Source organism: Neofelis nebulosa, chromosome X (genome assembly GCF_028018385.1).
Source record: "Neofelis nebulosa isolate mNeoNeb1 chromosome X, mNeoNeb1.pri, whole genome shotgun sequence".
NCBI lineage: Eukaryota > Metazoa > Chordata > Mammalia > Carnivora > Felidae > Neofelis > Neofelis nebulosa.
Window position 1 is genome coordinate 12,620,332 of NC_080800.1, and position 9,977 is coordinate 12,630,308.

At 38.6% G+C, this 9,977-nt stretch overlaps 1 pseudogene; it reads left to right on the forward strand.

Annotated features, from left to right (window-relative positions):
• Positions 1–9,476: 9,476 nt before the first annotated feature.
• On the forward strand, positions 9,477–9,654 carry LOC131503356 (U2 spliceosomal RNA; annotated as a pseudogene).
• The last annotated feature ends 323 nt before the right edge of the window (positions 9,655–9,977 follow it).

Genomic DNA, 9,977 nt, shown 5'->3' on the forward strand with positions numbered 1-9,977 from the left:
TAAAAAAGAAAGATACAAATAGCACAGACATCTTTTCTTGCTCACTTTCCCAGCCCATTTTTTTTTTCCCCAAAGGTGACTGCTGTTAACAGTTTCTTAGTATCCCTTAAGAAAGAGTAAAAACCTATCTGGGATTGAAGGAGTGAAAAATCATCTCAGATTTTGGTGGGGGGAAAGGAAGTCCTTCTACCACTAAAACTAAGGAGATAGACACATAAATTCAGATGCAAAGTTACCAGAAAACATTCTTTCTCCAATGATTGTGCAGCAGCTGTAATATGCCAAAATGGCACCCCTTGTGAGTGGCTCCCGGTTTCTTACTGATGACAGCCCTCCAGCCCCACTTTTGCTACATCCATCTATTATCAAGAGACCCAATCCTGCTAAAGTCCCCTAACCTCAAGACAGCACTCAATCCCTAGTTGAACTCCCCTTCTAACACTACTTCAGAAAAGTAACCAAGCCAGAACTGATCACCACTCTCTTAAACCTTCCTTATAATCCTTCAGCGAGAACCCAAATCTTATAAAAGATGTTTCTCTCTTCCTTGTTGTTGAGCAGCACTCCGTGGTTCTCCCGGAGGACCCTCCCTCGCTGCATCGAGTGAGACAATAAATCTAACCTTGTCATACTTCAAGTTTATCCTTGGTAGTCTTTGGCTGATTCGGCTTTAAGGTAACAAATTTTGTATTCATCTACCTGCTTTTTAATTTACAAAAGTGATTTGCTTTACACACTGAATTACACATGCCTTTTTTGTTTAATGATACATCTTGGAGGCCCATCTATATTACAACATAAAGGTCCACTCCTGCAAAGGATCCATGATAAGAATTACCATAATTTGTTTAAACTTAAGTCCCCTATTGACATGTACTTTGGATGTTCCTAGATTTTTACTATTGAAAAGAAGGTTGCAATTAACATCTTTACACACGTATTACTATACATTTGTGGTTGAACTACCTAGCATCTACTTCCAGCCTCTCCCTTCTCAATAGTACACAGCTTTTCTATCTGGGGGACACATCCCATCCTTATCTTTGGGGGTTGATGCTGATTGATTTAAATCATGTAGCAAAATCACAGGATGCCTAAGTGGCTCAGTCGGTTAAGCATCTGACTTCAGCTCAGGTCATGGTCTCACAGTTCTTGGGTTCAAGCCCCGTGCTGGGCTCTGTGCTGACGGCTCAGAGCCTGGAGCCTGCTTCGGATTCTATGTCTCCCTCTCTCTCTGCCCCTCCCCGGCTCACACTCTCTCTCGCTCTCTGAAAAAGAAATAAACATTAAAAAAATGAATAAATGTTAAAATATTAAAAAATAAATAAAATAAATCATGTAGCAAAATCAGAGGCCTTAATCCAGCCCTATTAGGCTAAACATGAGCGTTGTTTCTTGGAACATTGACACTGAAGTGCTTTCTATATCCTGCAATATCTATATCCCCAAATGGGACTGCTAATCATTTAATGAACACTATGGAAAATATTGGTTGGAGAAAACTAACCCTGGAAATCAGAGGGGAGAGAGTATGATGTTGTTCGGCTGCTGGATCGCCCAACCCTGAAGTCTGCCTGTGGCAGATGCTATCAGTGCCCTGCCCGTATCCACTTGTCTTTACCACTTCAGCGCACGCTGGCCTGATTTCTAACTGTCAGTACTAAACTCTTTGCCTCAGGGCTTTCTCTCACTGCTGGAGTCCCCTTTGCCATCCACTCAGCGGAATGGAAGGGATGTCCCTGAAGGGCAGCTCTCAACCAGTGACTCATTACGTACCTCACCCCCCTAGGGTGGATTACCTCGAAGGCACATGTTTTACACCGGCTCTCAAGGGTTCCTCCCTGGAATTAAACTCCAGTTGTCCACAGTGGAAATTAGCTTGATAATATACCCAGCATTGGCTCTCTTCTCACCTGTCTCACTTTTCTACCCTTTCCTTGGTGTTTCCTTCACGTCCCCAAACCAGCCCAAACTATGAAACATCTTACACTCGAATTTTCCAAGTCTTTGAGCCAACAAACCTCCTTTATTGTTTAAGCCAGATTGCATTGATTTTGTGTTACTTTCTAGAAAAGCGTTCTGACAATACATATCTTTCGTGGCCATATCCAAGGAGTCTTTTTTTTTTAAATATATGAAATTTATTGTCAAATTGGTTTCCATACAACACCCAGGTGCCCGAGGAGTCATTTTTGTAGACATATCTGAGCAGTGAGTATGTGGGGACTAAAAGGTACACACATTTTTTCATTTGGATAAATATTGTCCTCCAGAATGGTCGTATCAATTTGCAAAAGATTTGTCTCTTTAAAAAGTAACCCATGTTATAGTTACCCAGATGTTACCCTTTTCTTTGCAAAACTGCCCAAAGTTACTGAGCACTAAAGTGAGTTTGAATAACCTGAAGCTTTTAAGGATTGTCGTCACCTGTTCCAGAAACTGCCACCTAATCAATTATGCTTCACACATACCTGAGGATTTTCTATAGCAACCCTAAAGAGAAATAACATGTGTGGGGCAACCTGACTGGGTGGAGGCTGGTGGGGTGGGTGGTGAACGAATTCATCCAAGGTAGAACAAAGGAGATAGAAATTTACTGAATACACACAAGGGAGCACGGGTAGGACAGCACAGGAGAGACTGTCTGCCAGGAGACAGTGATGAGGGGCTATAATTATAGGGGGGGGAGTGAGGGAGTATGGGAATGTACAGAGTTTTTCTGTTTTGGTACCTGTGCTTGGTTGTAAGTAGCCTATTGGTCAGTTAGGGCTTATGGATAGTTTGAAGTGGGTTGCCTGATGAGCCTGTTTGCATTCAGCCTGGTAGTCGGTAGTCGCTGTGGGCCCTCTTTACCTTACCCAGGTTGCCTAAAAGCAGCCTCTACACATCATTTTTCCTTTTTATGGAGTTTCTCATTTATTCACTATCAGTGCAACTTTGTGTGAATTATCTTCCCATTAATAGCTTTGGTTTTACAGCTAGTCATCAACTGAACATTGTAGCAGTGTTGAATTAAACTATTGATTGATTTCACATGGGGAGAGCAAGTAATGTTATATAGCATCATCTTAAATTCTCTTGCAAGCCAAATGATTTCCCCACCCCTGGACATAGTAATGTCACCAGGAAAGATATTGATAGAAATATCTCTCCTTTTGAGATGTTGGGTTTCTTGGAGGGTTTTGTTTACTAATCTAATATTAATCTAGTATTACTGATGATCTAAATGCCATCTTATATGAACAAACTTTTACAATATACATAATGTCTTTGAGCCAAAAGTAACTAGGCTTCAACCTTTTTGGTAACAAAAACTAAATCTGTTATGAGCATAGATTAGTCTAGACCACTTGGGGTTCCATTTTAGAACACACCATGTTGGCACACCTGAGTGGCTCAGTCGGTTGAGCATCCTACTTCAGCCCAGGTCATCATCTCACTGTTCCCAAGTTCAAGCCCCACATCTGGCTTGCTGCTGTCAGTGCAGAGCCTGCTGCAGACTCTCTGTCCCCTTCTCTCTGCCCCTCCTCTGCTTGCTCTCTCTCTCTCTCTCTCTCAAAAATAAAAATAAATGTTAAAAGAAGAAGAAGAACACACCTCTAATTCAGCTGACTCTTAGAACTCTCAGAAAGGTGAACTAGTGTCCCCCCAACCTCCATCTTATCTGCCTCTTTAAAGTCTTCCTTTGCTGGGGCACCTGGGTGGCGCAGTCGGTTAAGCGTCCCCCTCTTGATTTCAGCTCAGGTCATGATCTTGTGGTTTGTGAGTTCGAGCCCCGAGTCAGACTCTGCGCTGACAGTGTGGAGCCCGCTTGGGATCCTCTCTCTTTCTTTCTCTCTCTCTCCATCCCTCCCCCACTTGTGCACTCTCTCTCTCTTTCAAAATAAGTAAATAAAACTTAAAAAAAAATAAAGTCTTCTTTTTCCAAAGTGAGATTTTGGCACAGTTTATAGTAGAGATTTGCCCTGCTCATCATCTTGCCTGTGAAATCGCATTGACAATTTCAGTGATTAAGGTTAAGGGTAGAAATAGAAATTTCAGCACCTATAATTTAATAATACCACAGAGAAAGAGACAAAAGATTTGTTTGATGGGCCAGAATATACTCTATTTTGGTTAAATGTTCTCTATGCACTTGAAGAAAAATGTGTATTTTGCAATATTTTGAAATGTTGCATAAATGTTAACTAGGCGTTTTGTTGATAGTGGTGTTCAAGTCTTCTGTATCCTTATTTGTTTTTTTGTCCATTTGTTCTTTCAATTATTGAGAAAAGGCAAATCTCTGAGTATAATTATAGATTTGTCTATTTCTCCTTATACTTACATCAGTATTTTTCCAAATATTTATTTTTGAGGGAGCACAAGCAGGGGAGGGGCAGAGAGAGGGGGACAGAGGATCTGAAGCGGGGTCTGTGCTTTGAACTTGCGAACTGTGAGATCATGACCTAGGCTGAAGTCAGACACTTAATGGACTGAGCCACCCAGGTGCCCCTATTTGTATCAGTCTTTAATTCATGTAATAATTCTTTTATTAGGTGCATGCAAATTTAAGATTGTCATGTCCTCTTGCTGAATTGCGCTCTTTATGAAATGACCCTGTACTCTTGTTAATATTTACTCTGAAATCTACTTTGCCTTATAATAATATAGCGGCTCCTGCTTTTTTTTTAGATCAGAATAACATGGTATATATTTTTCCATTTTTTTAAAGTTTGTTTATTTATTTTGAGAGAGAAAAAGTGAGAGGGAATTCCAAGCAAGCTTCATGCTGTCTGTGCAGGGCCTGACGCGGGGCTCAATCCCAGGAACTATGAGATCATGGTTTAAGCTGAAATCAAGAGTCAGATGCTTAATTGACTGAGCCACCCAGGCACCTCTCCATTTTTTTATTTTTAACCTACTTGTGTCTTTATATTTAAAGTACATTTCTTAAACGTAGCATATAGTTGGGTCTTTTTTTTTTTTTAATTTTTTTTTTTAACGTTTATTTATTTTTGAGACAGAGAGAGACAGAGCATGAACGGGGGAGGGGCAGAGAGAGAGGGAGACACAGAATCGGAAGCAGGCTCCAGGCCCCGAGCCATCAGCCCAGAGCCCAACGCGGGGCTCGAACTCACGGATCGTGAGATCGTGACCTGAGCTGAGGTCGGACGCTCAACCAACTGAGCCACGCAGGTGCCCCTCTTTTTTTTTTCTTAATCCAATTTGATGATCTCCATTTTCATTGGGTGTTTAAATCATGTACATTTAATGTTTTATTAGTTATTGCTGCAGAATAATACTGTCACAAACTTAGCAGCTTGAAACAACACACATTTATTATCTCGCTGTTTCTGTGAGTCAGAAATTCAGGTACAGCCTAGCTGAGTTTTCTACTTCAGGATATCTCACAAGGTTGCAATTGAAGTATTGGGCAGGGTTGAGGTCTTATCTGAGGCTCAAAGAAAAAAGAATCCGTTTCTAAACTAATGTGATGAGAGTATTCAGTTCTTTGCATGCTGTCAGGATGAAGGCCACTTTCAATTACTTGCCACATGGACTTCTTCATATGATGACTTCCTTCATCAAGGCTAGCAAAGGAAACTGTTAATAGAGAGAGTCTGCTTGCAAGATGGAAGTTCCAGTCTTATATAACAATCGTGATGGTAACATCTCATATTCTGTTGGTTAGAAACAAGTCACAGGTTCCATCTACACTCAAGAGGAGGGCATAAATACAAGGAGACAGGGATAATTGGGGGCCATCTTAGAGTCTTTCCTCCACATATGTGATGATAGATATGGCTGTACTTATATCTAGCATCTTTCTATTTTTACCATCTTTTATTTGCTCCTTTTTTCTCCTTTTCTCTCATATTTTGGATTCGTTGAGTAATTTTTATGATTCCATTTTATCTCTTTTGTGGCTTTTTATCTTATTTATATTATAAAGTATTATATAAATAACACAAAAAGTTACCCACACGAGTAATACAAAATATTACCCCAGTCTGCTTTCAAGTGATCTTGTACTACTTCCTATATAGTATAAAGATCTTACCACAACTTACCATTTCTCCCCTTCTGACTCTTGTGCTATCATTTTCATATATTTTACTTCTACATATAATATGAACCTCAAATACATTTTTTATATTCTTGCTTTAAATGGCTGATTATCTTATAAAGAGACTTACATAATGACAAAAATTTCTTTTAATTTACCCATATGGTTACCATTTCCAATACTCTGTTTTTGTGTAGATCAAGATTTTCATCATTATCATTTTTCTTATTTACTATTTCATATATATAAGGCCTGCTTACAATGAATTATTTCGTCTTTTGTATGCTGAAAAAAATATTTTGCCTCCATTTAAAAAAATTTTTTTAACGTTTATTTATGAGAGTGAGATAGAGTCAAGTGGGGGAAGGGCAGAGAGATGGAGACACAGAATCTGAAGCAGGCTCCAGGCTCTGGACTGTCAGCACAGAGCCCAATGTGGGGCTCAAACCTACAAACCGTGAGATCATGACCTGAGCTGAAGTCGGACGCTTAACTGACTAAGTCACCCAGGTGCCTCCTCCATTTTTTTAAAAGATATTTTTGCTGGGTATAGAATTCTAGGTTGACAGTTTTTTCTTTTGGTACTTCAGCGATATCATTTCACTGTCCTTCAGCTTGTATTGTTTACGAAAAGAAATCCGTTATCATTGTTATCTTTGTTCTCCCATACTTACTATGTATTTTTTCCTCTGGTGGCTTTTAATATTTTCTCCTTATCACTGGTTTTTAAATTTTTGATTATAAGTGTCATATGTGGTTTTCTTCATGTTTTTGCACTTGAGGATTTGTTTAGCTTCTTGAATCTGTGGGCTTAAAGTCTTCATCAGATTTGAAAATTTTTGTCCATATTTCTTCAAATATATTTTTTGTCTTCTGCATTCCCCTTCTCTTTTTACATATATATATATATTTGTCCATTTGAAGTTGTTTCACAGACCATTGATTCTATTTCCCCCCCACACACACACACTCCCAACTCTGGATGTTTCATTTTGAATTGTTCCTATTAGTAAGTATTTAAGTTTACTAATATTTTCTTCTGCAGTAGCTAACGTGGCTACTTAATTAATTCCATCAAGTGTATGTTTCATCTCAGACAGTATAATTTTAATCTTTAGGGATTTGAACTGGGTCTTTTTCAAATCTTCCACGTGTCTATTTAATATGTTCGGTCTTTCCTCTATATTTTGAATATATGCAATCCAGTTATAATTTTTTCCTTGTGTTTGTGTTACTTCTGCATGAGTTTTAATTCATTGAATTTTTTCTAATTTTGGGTCATTTTCCTGCTTCTTTGCTATTGTCTTATAGGGTGCCATATATTTTTGGATTACTGTAAATATTCTTGAGCTTTGTTCTGGGAGGCAGTTAAGTTACTTGGAAATAGTTTTATACTTTTGAGTATTGATTTTTGAGTGTTGTTAGGTGAGATCAGAGCATTAAGTAGTCTAGTGTTATTTCTCCCCTACTACTGAGACAAAACCCTTTTCAGTATTCTACCCACTTCCCTATGAATTTCAAGTTTTCCATCCAGCCTGGTAGGAATGAGCACTATTCCTGGTCCTGTGAGATCTTCAGAGATTTATCCCTTTAAACTTCTCTGGAGTTCCTTTCCTCATGTGCATGTACTGATCTATACTCAGCTGAATAGTCAGAGGGGACCCTCTGCAGATCTCCAGAGTTCTCTTTCTATGTAGCCTTTTCTTCTTTGATAACTTACTGCCTTGGCTTCCCTGGATCCCAGCTCTCTGTTCTAAATTTGGGTGCCTGTCAGGACTGTTCTGGGTTTTTTCCTTCCTGCAGTAAGCTTGAGCAATCATAGGGTGCATCTCATTTGCTTATTTGTTTATCTTTTGGAGATCATTGTCTTTTGTTGCCTGATATTAATGTCATAAAAAACAATTTTTATACCTTATCTCCATTTTTTGGGTGTATCTGTCAAGAAATTAAATCTGACACCTATTATTCTGTCTTAGCTGGAAATGGACATATCATCTAAGTCCCCTTTCATTTTTAATCCTCTACATGCAATCAGTAGTCAATTAATAGTTGAGCTAACATTTATATATGTCTTATATTCTTTTAAAAAAAGATGTAAGTCTGTTTTAGGTTGGATACTTCAAGTGTAGACCCTAAGATGTAGACTTTTTTTTTTTTTTTTTTTGCAAATACCTTATTGAGGAAGTTTTCTCAGAAGGGAATTGAGGGGAGCAGTACAGGACAAGAGAAGGAGTCAAGCAGGGTTGTGATATCAGCTGGAGACTATCTCATTCTGATCCTTTGGGGAGTTCTAGAGCACAAATTGTATCACAAAGTTGGTTCCAGCTTTAGGCGAATGTGGGAATGGGAGGACTTTTGTACATCCTTGTCTCTAAGTTAATGAGAATAAGCTGCTTCTTGCAGGAAATGACTTCCCCAGTGACACAGCTCCCAATCAAGCAATGACTGTATTTTTTAAGGAAGGAGGCAGCTGCAAGCTATTAGTAACCAACATTCACAGTGTGTAGGGGTTGGATATATGGACTGAGTAAAGGGATCTGGGAAGAACAACAGCAACATTCCCTATATTGTTTTAGGAGTCTTTATCTCCAAAATGCCTTGTACTCAGTAAGCATTCTATATGTTAGTACCTTAATGTATAGAACTACAGCAATAGCACATTTCCAAGGAATAAGTTATTTCATATGGGTCAATTTTTTTAGATATTAAAGATTGTACTTTTAAAAACTTCTTGATGAGAATGTTTCTAAAATATATCATATATTTTCCTTACATCACACAGACGATAGTGAGATCAAAATGGTCTTTCCATGTTGACTCAGGGTGATAATTTAGGAACCTTAAACACTTTGCAGGGGTGCAAGTTAGTAGGATCTTCCTTTCTAAATCTTTAGGTGAATTTTAGGAGCTACTGTACAAGGCAGTATGCTGGGCTGTCAGATATCAGCTGTCATTACCCGTAATAGTACACTGGGTTCTTGAAGGTTTCTTCAACTTCACATCTCTGAGGACTGAGAAGTCTGATGATCAAAGATGTCAAGTTTGTGAGAAAATAAGGTGTGGATTACATCCTGAGGATTTCTCCTAGAATGGATTACAGGGCTTTAGTTCTTTGGCAATTGACAGATTGTATGATGTATGAGGTGTTAAAGCATGCTCATGCTTGCTTCTCATTCGTAGCCCTGCCCTGTAGACTGGGGCTTTCTAAACTTCAACATCTGTGGGAACCCTGTAATCAGAGTCCATCCATGGTTCAATTGATGATTGACTTTTCAAATGAGAGAGTTGATTTGACAAATTTCATTCATATGGGCATTAAGGAATTGAAAAGACAAAATTTGCTTTTACTAATTTTCTGACTTAGAACTTTTAGAAGTCATTTGTTGCTTTTATAGTCTGATGTTAAGGAATGTTTTAAAGTAGTTGAAGAATTGCTTCTTGGCCTTTAGGCTAAGGTCAAGTGTAGCATCTGTTCTTATCAGTTTAAAGTAGGTGAAGAATTAAAATGGAGTGTAAGAAAAGGAGATTAAGTTTGCAATTCAGTATTTCATGGTCTCCAGAACCTTTGTTCTTTTTTCCAAAATGGCAGTGAATTTAGTGGTGCATTTCGTGTGGTAACAAGGGTTTATTTATGTATCTGCCCTAAATTGAAGCTGAAAATATAAAGTGTCCTGATCCCTGGAGCTGTTCTTCTTTGTGATGTCCTTACTACTCAGGAACTGAATGAAGGGTGAGCAGTGCAGTCCATTGGATTTGGCACAGTGATGTGCTAGAGAAAGCGCCATGAGAGCCAGTTGTGTATATCCCTTTCCTATTCCACCTGTAGTGATGTCTCACTCATAGCTTCAAATTAGCCATGGTGGGAATATTTATAACATGGAAATTGGCTAACACTATAAACAGGGTTTTTTCTTTTTGTTTTTTTCCCAGA